The sequence below is a fragment of the Coptis chinensis genome, chromosome 1 (genome assembly GCF_015680905.1).
Source record: "Coptis chinensis isolate HL-2020 chromosome 1, ASM1568090v1, whole genome shotgun sequence".
In the NCBI taxonomy this organism is placed as follows: domain Eukaryota; kingdom Viridiplantae; phylum Streptophyta; class Magnoliopsida; order Ranunculales; family Ranunculaceae; genus Coptis; species Coptis chinensis.
In genome coordinates this window covers 30,351,953-30,361,709 of record NC_141456.1, presented here as the reverse complement: position 1 = coordinate 30,361,709, position 9,757 = coordinate 30,351,953, and the positions used below count along the sequence as shown (strand labels likewise).

General features: G+C 37.1%; 1 pseudogene across 1 annotated transcript; it reads right to left on the bottom strand.

The window, feature by feature from the left end:
• Positions 1 to 697: 697 nt before the first annotated feature.
• LOC147523401 (putative phospholipid-transporting ATPase 8) lies at positions 698 to 9,363 on the bottom strand (annotated as a pseudogene). Its single transcript, XR_015216043.1, has 11 exons — positions 8,826 to 9,363; positions 6,647 to 8,012; positions 6,419 to 6,529; positions 6,007 to 6,283; positions 4,800 to 4,888; positions 4,582 to 4,700; positions 4,294 to 4,519; positions 4,042 to 4,167; positions 3,056 to 3,143; positions 2,487 to 2,689; positions 698 to 1,853 (listed from the first exon to the last, which is right to left on the bottom strand). The product of XR_015216043.1 is annotated as a putative phospholipid-transporting ATPase 8 (transcript).
• Between the last annotated feature and the right edge of the window lie 394 nt (positions 9,364 to 9,757).

The following is a 9,757-nucleotide window of genomic DNA, read 5'->3' as shown; positions in this document are numbered from 1 at the left end:
AGAAAGTCAATGACCTCAAACATCAACACATGGGCCAGACAAAGTATGGGGCAAAATATATCATATAAATATTCTCCACTTCCTTGGGGGTTAAGTACATATCTTCACCTTCGTCTAGGCTCCCCACTGGGATCCTCTGAATCCCTTTCATAATAGAGTATACTAAGCAACGTATATATTATATGATTATATCTATAAATGATAAATCTACCAAACTCAATATTAATAATGTTTAATCATTTACATGTTTCTTTTCATTATTAACACTTACGTGCAGTGAGACTATCTTTACCAAAAAAAAAACACTTACATGCAGTGCCCACGATATCAGTACATGCTAAATTAGAGGAAAATAAAAACTCCTTTCATTCAGTGTTGACTGTGACCGTCCAGAGCTGCAGTAAGTACATAAAGAGGTCGTTCCGCCCTTGCCCCTGAAGACGGGTAGCATGTTCTCATAATAGTTTCCTCTGAACTTACTACTGCCATTCAGAAATTATTGGGCCCAACCCGGCTTATGGTCCTACACTTTGCAGTTTGTTAAAATTGTTCGTGGCTGCATTCCAAAGAAAACTGTTTCCAAGTATCAACCAATTATCAACCATCCTGTGCCATCACTTAGTGATTACTGCAACTTGCAACATCTACACAATTACGCGTTCAAATGAGACCTTTCCTAATGCAACTATACACAATCTAAGAGATCAATTTAGGTTTATAGTTTGCATGGTAAAATGTAAAGAGAACAAGCTCACAAGTACCTACACATGATGACAATCCATGAATATAGTACTTTGATATGTGCTAACTGTATGTTTCTATACCACCGCCAAGTGGTAAAGTTAGCACCTGTGGGCACATCAATTTTTTGGCCTGCCTGACTCAGGCAGTAGACTTCAGAATCCCATTCTCCAATTTCTCTAACTTTTAAATATCTGCTCACATTCAAAGTTGCATGGACGAGAGCTTGCACTCTTTACAACTGGTTACAGCTTACAAATAACTTTTAAGGCAGAAGCATAATTACAATACCCCCAAGTGGAAATTTCAGTCTCTTGGCATATTCAGTCTCTGGATTGCCTGAAAATGTAAATTATAAATGCTCCTCGACACAGTAACAGCAATACTGCTCCAGCATTCTACCGCGCAAGTGGCATAACTACATTGTATCAATTCCATCAAATCCTTGCAGTATCTTGCCACGTGGGAAAATGTAGAGAAAACCATCCAAAAGATGGAATGCAATGTCTTACAAATGACCACCCCATTCTTATATCCAAAAGAGTTTCTACCCTCTTCTAGACGCCAGGTTTTGTTCTCAATTCCGACTGGGAATCTAGATTTTCTCCTCTTCGCAATTCTGTACTCTGAATTAGATTGTGGTACATTGGAAAGAAGTTAACCCAGAAAACCTTATATGAAAAGTAGGGTAGTAGAGCACAAACCACAACAATAAGGATAGTGAACCAGTAGAGAGGACTAGGAGCACAGACTTCAACTAGAACCTTGTAGGCCGTAGTGGATGCCATAGGTGGAAGAGACCCATATATCACCAAGAATACATACCACGACGCGATGCTACCCCAAATGAAGAAATGTTGAATCCAAGTGATATAGTTACTGCAGACTAAGATTTGGCAGTTAACAGTCCACACAACACATGAGTACAGTAAAACCCCAAGGACCTCGAACCCTGCCACACGTCCATCTCTCCGGAAGGCTTGGTGATAAATGGAGCTAGTAGAGAAGAAAAAGATGATAATAGAACTATAAATCCCATAGAGCATCCAGCCAAGTATTCGAGGCCAGCTGAAGAGCATGTTTTGTACACCTTCTTGATGCAAAATTGGGTACTGCAAAACAGGGAGAGAAGGGTTGTTATGATTTATTAACAGGTAACTGAAGCATCATTTATCTACAATACCAATTATTGACTATCTGAATAGTGCCCAGGAAATGTGAAAACCAAGCTGGCAATACAGTATGGTGTCAATGGATCAATATTCAGGTTGAAGAATCATCAATATCTGCGGCAATATTAAATTCTTCTTTCCACAGAAACCGAGTACTTGATAAGTTCAAAGTTCGGCAAACTTTTACATCCAACTGATTGGATATGCATTTGATATATCCTAGGGAAAGACTATTATACATGGCAACAAGTTAGGATGTATTTCAGTGTGTGATCTCAAAAGCACTATTCAGTTTCCAAAAAGAATTCAGCCACATAGATAGTAAGAGCTATAATGTTGCCTCCGATATCCTCTTCACTGTCATATAATCTTATAGACCTCTAATACCCAGTTATCTTTTATCATCTACTACCAAGTTGGTTTCTATAACAATAATATCCAAAAATTGCAAGAATTTAGTACTAAAAAAAATACACTTTCTATTCACAATAGGCATAACAAGCACCGTACTAACTGTTTTGGCATAAATCCGTGTGTTTAGTAGGAAACCAACAGAAATTGGATAGTTTCTACCTTCAGGCAAAGTTCTGCAGAAACATCCCGATCAAAAACGCCGAGAGCAATCACAGGAAGTGAAGTGAAGAAAACATTGTAGAAGGACATGTACCAATCGTTATAAGCAGGCTGACCAGAAAAAGAAGAATAAGCCTCGAACCAAAATAAGGTGAACCCGTATGCAAGATTCTTGTAGAAAAAGTAGCATATCTGCAGAGAGAATAAAGATCATATGTATGAAAAATTCCAGCTTCCACTCAATTAGAAATGCTGTTAATGCATTACTAAGATCTCTTTGCATAAAAATTATTGTTAAGTTTTCTTCTAAAATCTTTCTTTACATGTAACTCACCATCAGTCATAATCTCACAGGTGCATAGTAAGAAGGATAAATAAAAAATACTCTCTGTTCCATCCCCAAATTGCATATGAATAATACAATCCAAAGTGCAATACCAATAATAATTTTCACATGAACTGATCATTGAACATCCATTTGAATACACCGAGTCAGAAAAATGAGTTTCCTTGAACCACTGATATTTAAGAAAATGGCAAGAAGTCGGAGAGTTTACCATCATAGAGATTAAGCCTATAACACCAATGCCCATGCACCAGTAACAGGCGGCTCCAAAAGCGGAATTCAGCTATTGCAAAATCACTAGACATAATAGCCTAATATGGATGAAAACAATTGGATCTAAATCAGAACTACGCATAATCACTGCTATTCTATACATTCACATAAAAACAGTTTAAACAATTGAATAAGAGAGAAGGTAAAAGCATTTTCAGCTGAGAAACATCCTACAGAGTTCGATGTGGTCATACTATTAATCGATAGTAAGTCCAGAAAATGTTACGGGCATTTTCTAGAATATAGTCCAACAGAGAGAAGCCATGAGAAACAATCATCTCCAAGTAGAAACAGTACGAGTCATTATTTCCAATCAGACAATGACAATGACAAATTTAGGATAAGCATCAAACCTCTGACATTCTTCCAGATGAAATTTTATATTCCTTGCCTATAGGCCGGTGATTCAATGATTCTGCCCCTTTACTAGCCAACAAGGACAGAGCATATAATCTGACTTAGGGAATATTCATGTTATTCTAAGAGGACATCTCCAAGGGGATGTAAACTGAAGTGATACAAGGCAGAAACTAATAAGGCCGTATCCTCTTTTTAACTTTTCTCTCCAAACTTCCTCTCCATTAACAACAACACAATTGTACTATTCAAGTATTTAACAGTGTTTTGAGTTAGGATTGTCAAATCTAATTTCTATAGTTCCATGTAAGGAATTTCCTACCATCAAAGAGTTTATCCTTATTAAACTTTAGTAACTTATTGAACTATAATACTACTTCTTTGTCTTCTTAATCTTCTCTAGCACTCTTACCTTTTTGGTTTCTTTGTTGGTCTACAAGAAACACCCTTCTTTGGTCATATACAGTATCCAAATAGAGCTACTAGAGAGGGAAAAAAAAACATATAATTCATGCACTATTAAGTGTTAAAAAGGCCATCCAAATGGTAGACCAAAGTTATACACAGAAATATCACAACCTGCATCCCCTCAACACCACTAATGCCAACTCCAACCTCGGCCTCTTGAAGCATACCAACATCATTTGCTCCATCTCCAATTGCTAAAGTTGTTCTACCAGTTCTCCTTTTTACCAACTTTGTAACCTGCATACGCTTAGCATACTTGTAAGTTTATTTAATGTCCATAAAACACAAAGAAGTTCGTAGAAACACCCAAAATACAAACTGGAACCAAACATATCCAAATCAATATGACAAGGTTTCACTTACAAGTGCTTTCTGTTTTGGTGAAGAACGACAACAAATAACAGACACACAATCAGTTGCAAGGTCCAAGAAGAAATTCTCTAGATCCCCGTGAGAGCGTGACTCAAAGAATTGCCATCCACTACCAAAGCAGAATCAATGGAGCATTTTTTTTTAGCGAACAGACTTGGTTTTGCCTTCTTGTATTTGGTGTGCTACACTCTCTCACGAGAAGCCTGAAAGAGATCAGCTAGTTCAGAACATAAATATGACTATTTAATAATTTCTGGAAAATATTGACAGGCTGCATACCTTCACAGTCAGCCTCCTTGTCCTCTTCTTTCTGCAAATCAGTTAAATCTGCTTTATCTAGTGTGATCACAATCTGCTTCATCCCTTCTCTCAGTAAGTTGCACGATACCTGTAATGATCTCCTTGAGTTACAACATATAATTCCAGAATGGACACTCTGTACCTCATACTTGTCACATTATATCCACAAGCAGCAATTAAAGCGTAGGAAACCAGACCCGATATTGACTGCAGTTTCCAATTTATCACCAGTTAAGACCCAAATCTTAATTCCAGCCAGGGCAAGCTTATTGATACAGTCAGGAACCTATACACCACACCAAGAGAAGCATACAACGGTCAGCAACATACATATCTGAAAGGCACTGCTCTCCATGTCAACAAAATCTTGTTATTATGAACATGGCAGTCAACAAAATCTTGTTATTATGAACATGGCTAAGTTAATATAAGTGGGCAATACAACTTTTCACAGTCGTTTCTATTTTGGTGGTGTCTTGAATAGCAAGACAACCGGGTCTATAAAAGAGTCTTTTGTACTAGAGAAAACAGTTTACTTGATTCTATGTTGATGAATAAGAATATATGAGAAACGGTTTTCTTTCAAGATCCAGGGTTCTTGTTATTTAATATATGTGTACATCCAATTAATCGTTGCTTCCGCCGATTAAATCTACATCACCATTTGGGCATTACAGTGATAGATAACATATTACATAGAGAGAGATCATAAAGCAATGTAGCTTTCAACTAAGTGATCAATTATCCAGGCAATCTATTGACTTTGACGAAGATCAGAAATAACAGGAAGGACATGATTTTGATCGAGTCTGAGATGCAATATAAATGTCTGATAAGGAAAATATTTGGTAGTAATTGGAAAGAAAGCAGTGCTAAGTGACATAAAATGGTTGTAGACATTTATAGTGAATTTTCATGTGAAAACAGATATAATTTCAGTCACATAATATCTACATTGGTGGCACAAGTCTGGGTTTCTTTCTTTAAAAGAGAAGAAGTCGGTCTTCAAAATTTAAGTAGTGTTGACATGTCACTTTCAGATTCTGTCAATGGGATTACAGAAGGAAACCATGAACTTATTTTGCAAAGATTAGCATGTCTTATCAAGAAAAATGCAATTTCGACAAATCAATTATAAGGATTATTCATCGAAAAAGTGCGCATTTGTACAAAAAAGAGAACATAACAGTCAGAGGCTGCCAGATTCACTAATAGGCAAAAGAAACTCAAAAGGTATATGCAGACTCCCAAATACCAACTTCCTAATTAGCACCATTAATTCGTTCAAGATACATGATTGCATGTATGTCAATGCAAATCAAGGGAGCCTGAATAGGGAGTTAGTATTTTGGAGTCTACGTCAAAGTGCACATTAAAATTAACAGACTGTAGTTTGTAATTTACCCCCTTCTGCAACTTGTCCTCAACAGCTGTGGCACCAAGAAGAATCAAATCCCTCTCAATCTTTTCGGCTGCAGCATCCACTAATGTCTCTCGATCAGCAGTAACAGATGTTTTGGCCTCAAAAAACTCCACTTTCCATGTCCTGTACTCTTCTTCACCAATCTCACGGTATGCAACCACCATCGTTCTCAAACCTGCCTCAGCAAACTTTCTTATGTGATTCTTAGTCTCAGCCACAAACATTTGCCCATCCTTTGAAAGCCTTTCAAACATGACACTGTATGCAAGCAAACAAATACAATTTTGGGATCAAATTAACACAATATAAAGTTAAAGGTATCTGTGCTTAAAACAATCTGTGACTCTGGCTGTGTCAGTGGCTGTGGCTGTGTGTGGCACTGTGGCATCAGACCTGTCAGCACCCTTGCAATGGAGCACCAACTGACCCTCTTCATTCCTCACAATCACTGACATACGCTTGCGCAGACTACTGAACTCTAATACATGAAGAAGCTCATATGATCTGCGAGAAATCAAATCAGTAGATTGCAAATTCGGATAACAGATTTAGAAAAAAAAAAAATACATGTAATAGACTCTCTTGTTTCCTTAGCCACATAAGGATTTGAAGGTAACCCACCTGTTAACCTTCCTACCAGTCATTGGATCTAATTTGTGTAACAAAATTTTTGTCTGGGTCCTTTCATAAAATTCAAACCCAAGTTCCCTTGCAGCTATCACAAAAGCTGATTCATCAGGAGACTCAGCTTCATAAGAAATTTCACCTGTCTCTGTATTCACATCGGGGAATGGCAGTATGGCATATTGCTAATGTGAGAAAGAATTGCTGTATGATTTCTGAATGAGGTTCTTTCACCCAATGTCCATTCATGAGACGTTCATCTCGGAAGTTAAACCCTTTAATTGGCATTTTTGAGCTTGTTGCATCATCTTTATGCTCCTCTAAATCAGGTGATGTATCAGCTAATTCTTGCGGCTGCTGATGCCTTTTTCTTTTTGCAATAGCTTGCTCTACTTCCGTAACACCACGGCCATAAACAGTGCCCACTATGGAGCATTTTACAAAGTCCATTGAGTTGCATGTAAGCGTACCTGTTTTGTCAGATAGTATTGTGTCGACCTGACCAAGTTCCTCGTTTAAATTTGATGTGCTTGCGCGCTTGTGCAGGTGTGTCTGTTTCCTCATCATACATATATGGGTCTTGGTTGATGAATATACTTTGTAAGACCTTTACAATTTCTATGGAGACGTACAACGATATTGGTATCAGATATCCATACAACATCAGGTCAGTTAGGAAATGAAAAAAAGCAGCTAGGGAAGCTCTTCTTGGGTCAAAGTATACAATTGGAGTATCTGGTCTAAGATACCACCTTTTATATCTTCCACCTCCCAGGTCCTCCTTAGTTTCAATACTGAAGAAAATAGATCCAACAAAAGAGATCAGAACAAGTATTCCTAAAAGTGTGAAAATTATCTTATCCATTCTTTTTTCAATCTTACTCCTCTTTGAAGGAGGATCTGTAGCATTCTTCATCACCTTTGTATCATGACCAGTAAATACCGCTACACCATACACATATTCAGTATTTCGAAGCTTCGAATCTCTCAAAAGAAGCTGCTGCAGTGAAAGAGGATATTCTGAACCATCATAGTACAAACTTCCAATGAAGGTATAAAGATTATCATTTGGATCCTCACATTTAATAACTGCCTTGAAATTTCTGAAAGACTTTTCGTCGTGTAAAGAGGAGGTCACTTCCAAAGATTGCTTAACTTTTAGGTTTGTCTCACCATCAAGATTCATTGTCTCAACATAACAAATCCCATCTTCATAACTAGATGACAACAGAACTAGATCAGCAGGAAAGAACTCATCCTTTTCCACCCTAACAAGATCTCCAACTCGTAACTTCTTCCATCTAGTTTCATGGAATGTATGCCCATCATACACCTTGACCTTCCGATTGTTTGCTTCTATATCCTGAGAACATTCAAGCACATAATTTTACAGTCTATAGCACAATTGTTTCTTCTTCCTATTAGTAACAAAAATCCTTCAATAGATTAAAAGAAATCTAACTACAGATCAAAAGCAACAGAGGAAGGTACATCTTGATGGACACTACCTGGATATGTCTGCCAATAATCAAAAAAGAAAAAATGGACTAACAAACAATCAAGAACAAGTAATCCCAGGAGCCAAAAACATAATTTCACATCAGATCAGATACTTATATAGAAACGGCGAGAAAGCAAGTAGCACAATGTCTACACAGTAATCATAAACAAGTATAAGCAACTGTAATTTGTAGTTCATCCACCATTTCACAACATTCGGACTAATCTACAAATGGTATCATTTCATAGGAGTGTAAGAAACACAACTTCAGATGTCAATCAAGGTGTACTAACAGGAACAAACAAAGAGTCCTGATATAAAATCAATCCATCAACAACTAACAAGGCAGTTGCATGCCCAATATGGACCCTGAATAGTAAATGACTAAATCTCTAATGAAAAGTTCAAGCAAATTTTTATCTCTATTACCAAATTACGCTGTGTCACATTTCTCTAATGCCCATAATCCAAAAACAGCTCACGGCGGAGCAATTTGGCCTGAGAGATAGCCCATGGATTGCAACTGGAGTACTGGACTTGGCAATTAAATTTCTTATTCTTCTATTGAAATGTGATTTCTATATTCTTAAATATCACTAAAACTCTAAGGATGCTATGTAAATTGACAGACCTCAAATCACAAAACAAATTTAAATAAGTGCAAAAAATTAGTACCTGTTTTCGACGGCGCCAATCTTCAATAGCTTCTTTAACCATAGTAGCACCAACAACAACAACCAAAGGTACAAGTATACTAGGAGCTGAATAAGGTGCCAAAGGACTAAACGAAACAAGTGCCACTACGAGAAAATATATATTCGCCACCCTCCTAAACTGCTCAAACAATGACTTGGGTATAAAGTTTAGCACGTTATACTTAGTTGTCGACACGTAGTTATCTCTGTAGCTTAACTTATCTACTTCTGGATTCTCTGGATCATTGCAGTACACGACTCTAGTATAACCTTTCTGTCCTAGTTGTGAATGTTCTCGTGTTGATGATGAATGGGTACGTGAGAAAGAGTAGAGTTTGCTTAAGTGTATCTTTTTTCTTAGCTTTCCCTTCATATTTGAACTGCTTTGCAGGAAAACTTGAAATGGAGAATTAAGGATTTGCTTGTTATTGACTTCAAGTTTTGAGTGTTCAGGTAGAAACAACACTTGTATAGATTTTTCCTTTTTTTTTGGGTGTGCCTCTTTTCTACACGTCTGGACAACTACGTGTTAAGTCTAGACCTCGCTGGAAAGTACCGGCTATATTGACCCCTCCGTATTAACTCAGACTACTGGCTGGCTATATTAACTCAGTTGGGACCCATTTACTAAGTCGCATCAAAATTTTATTCTCCTTCCAAAATCAAAAAACAAATCTATTATAATAAAATACAATGACAAGACAAATAGAGATCGAGATCGCGTGGGGATCTAAGTTAGATTGGGATAAATATACGATCTAGAGCGTTTTGAAACTCCTTTTCAATGTCATTTAAAAGTATTACTTAATAAACTAAATATAAATGAACGGGCAATTAATTACTTTACTCGCTATTTAGAGTGGTATTGCAATTAATTTCCTATATAGTAGTATTCATGTACTAGCTATGTGA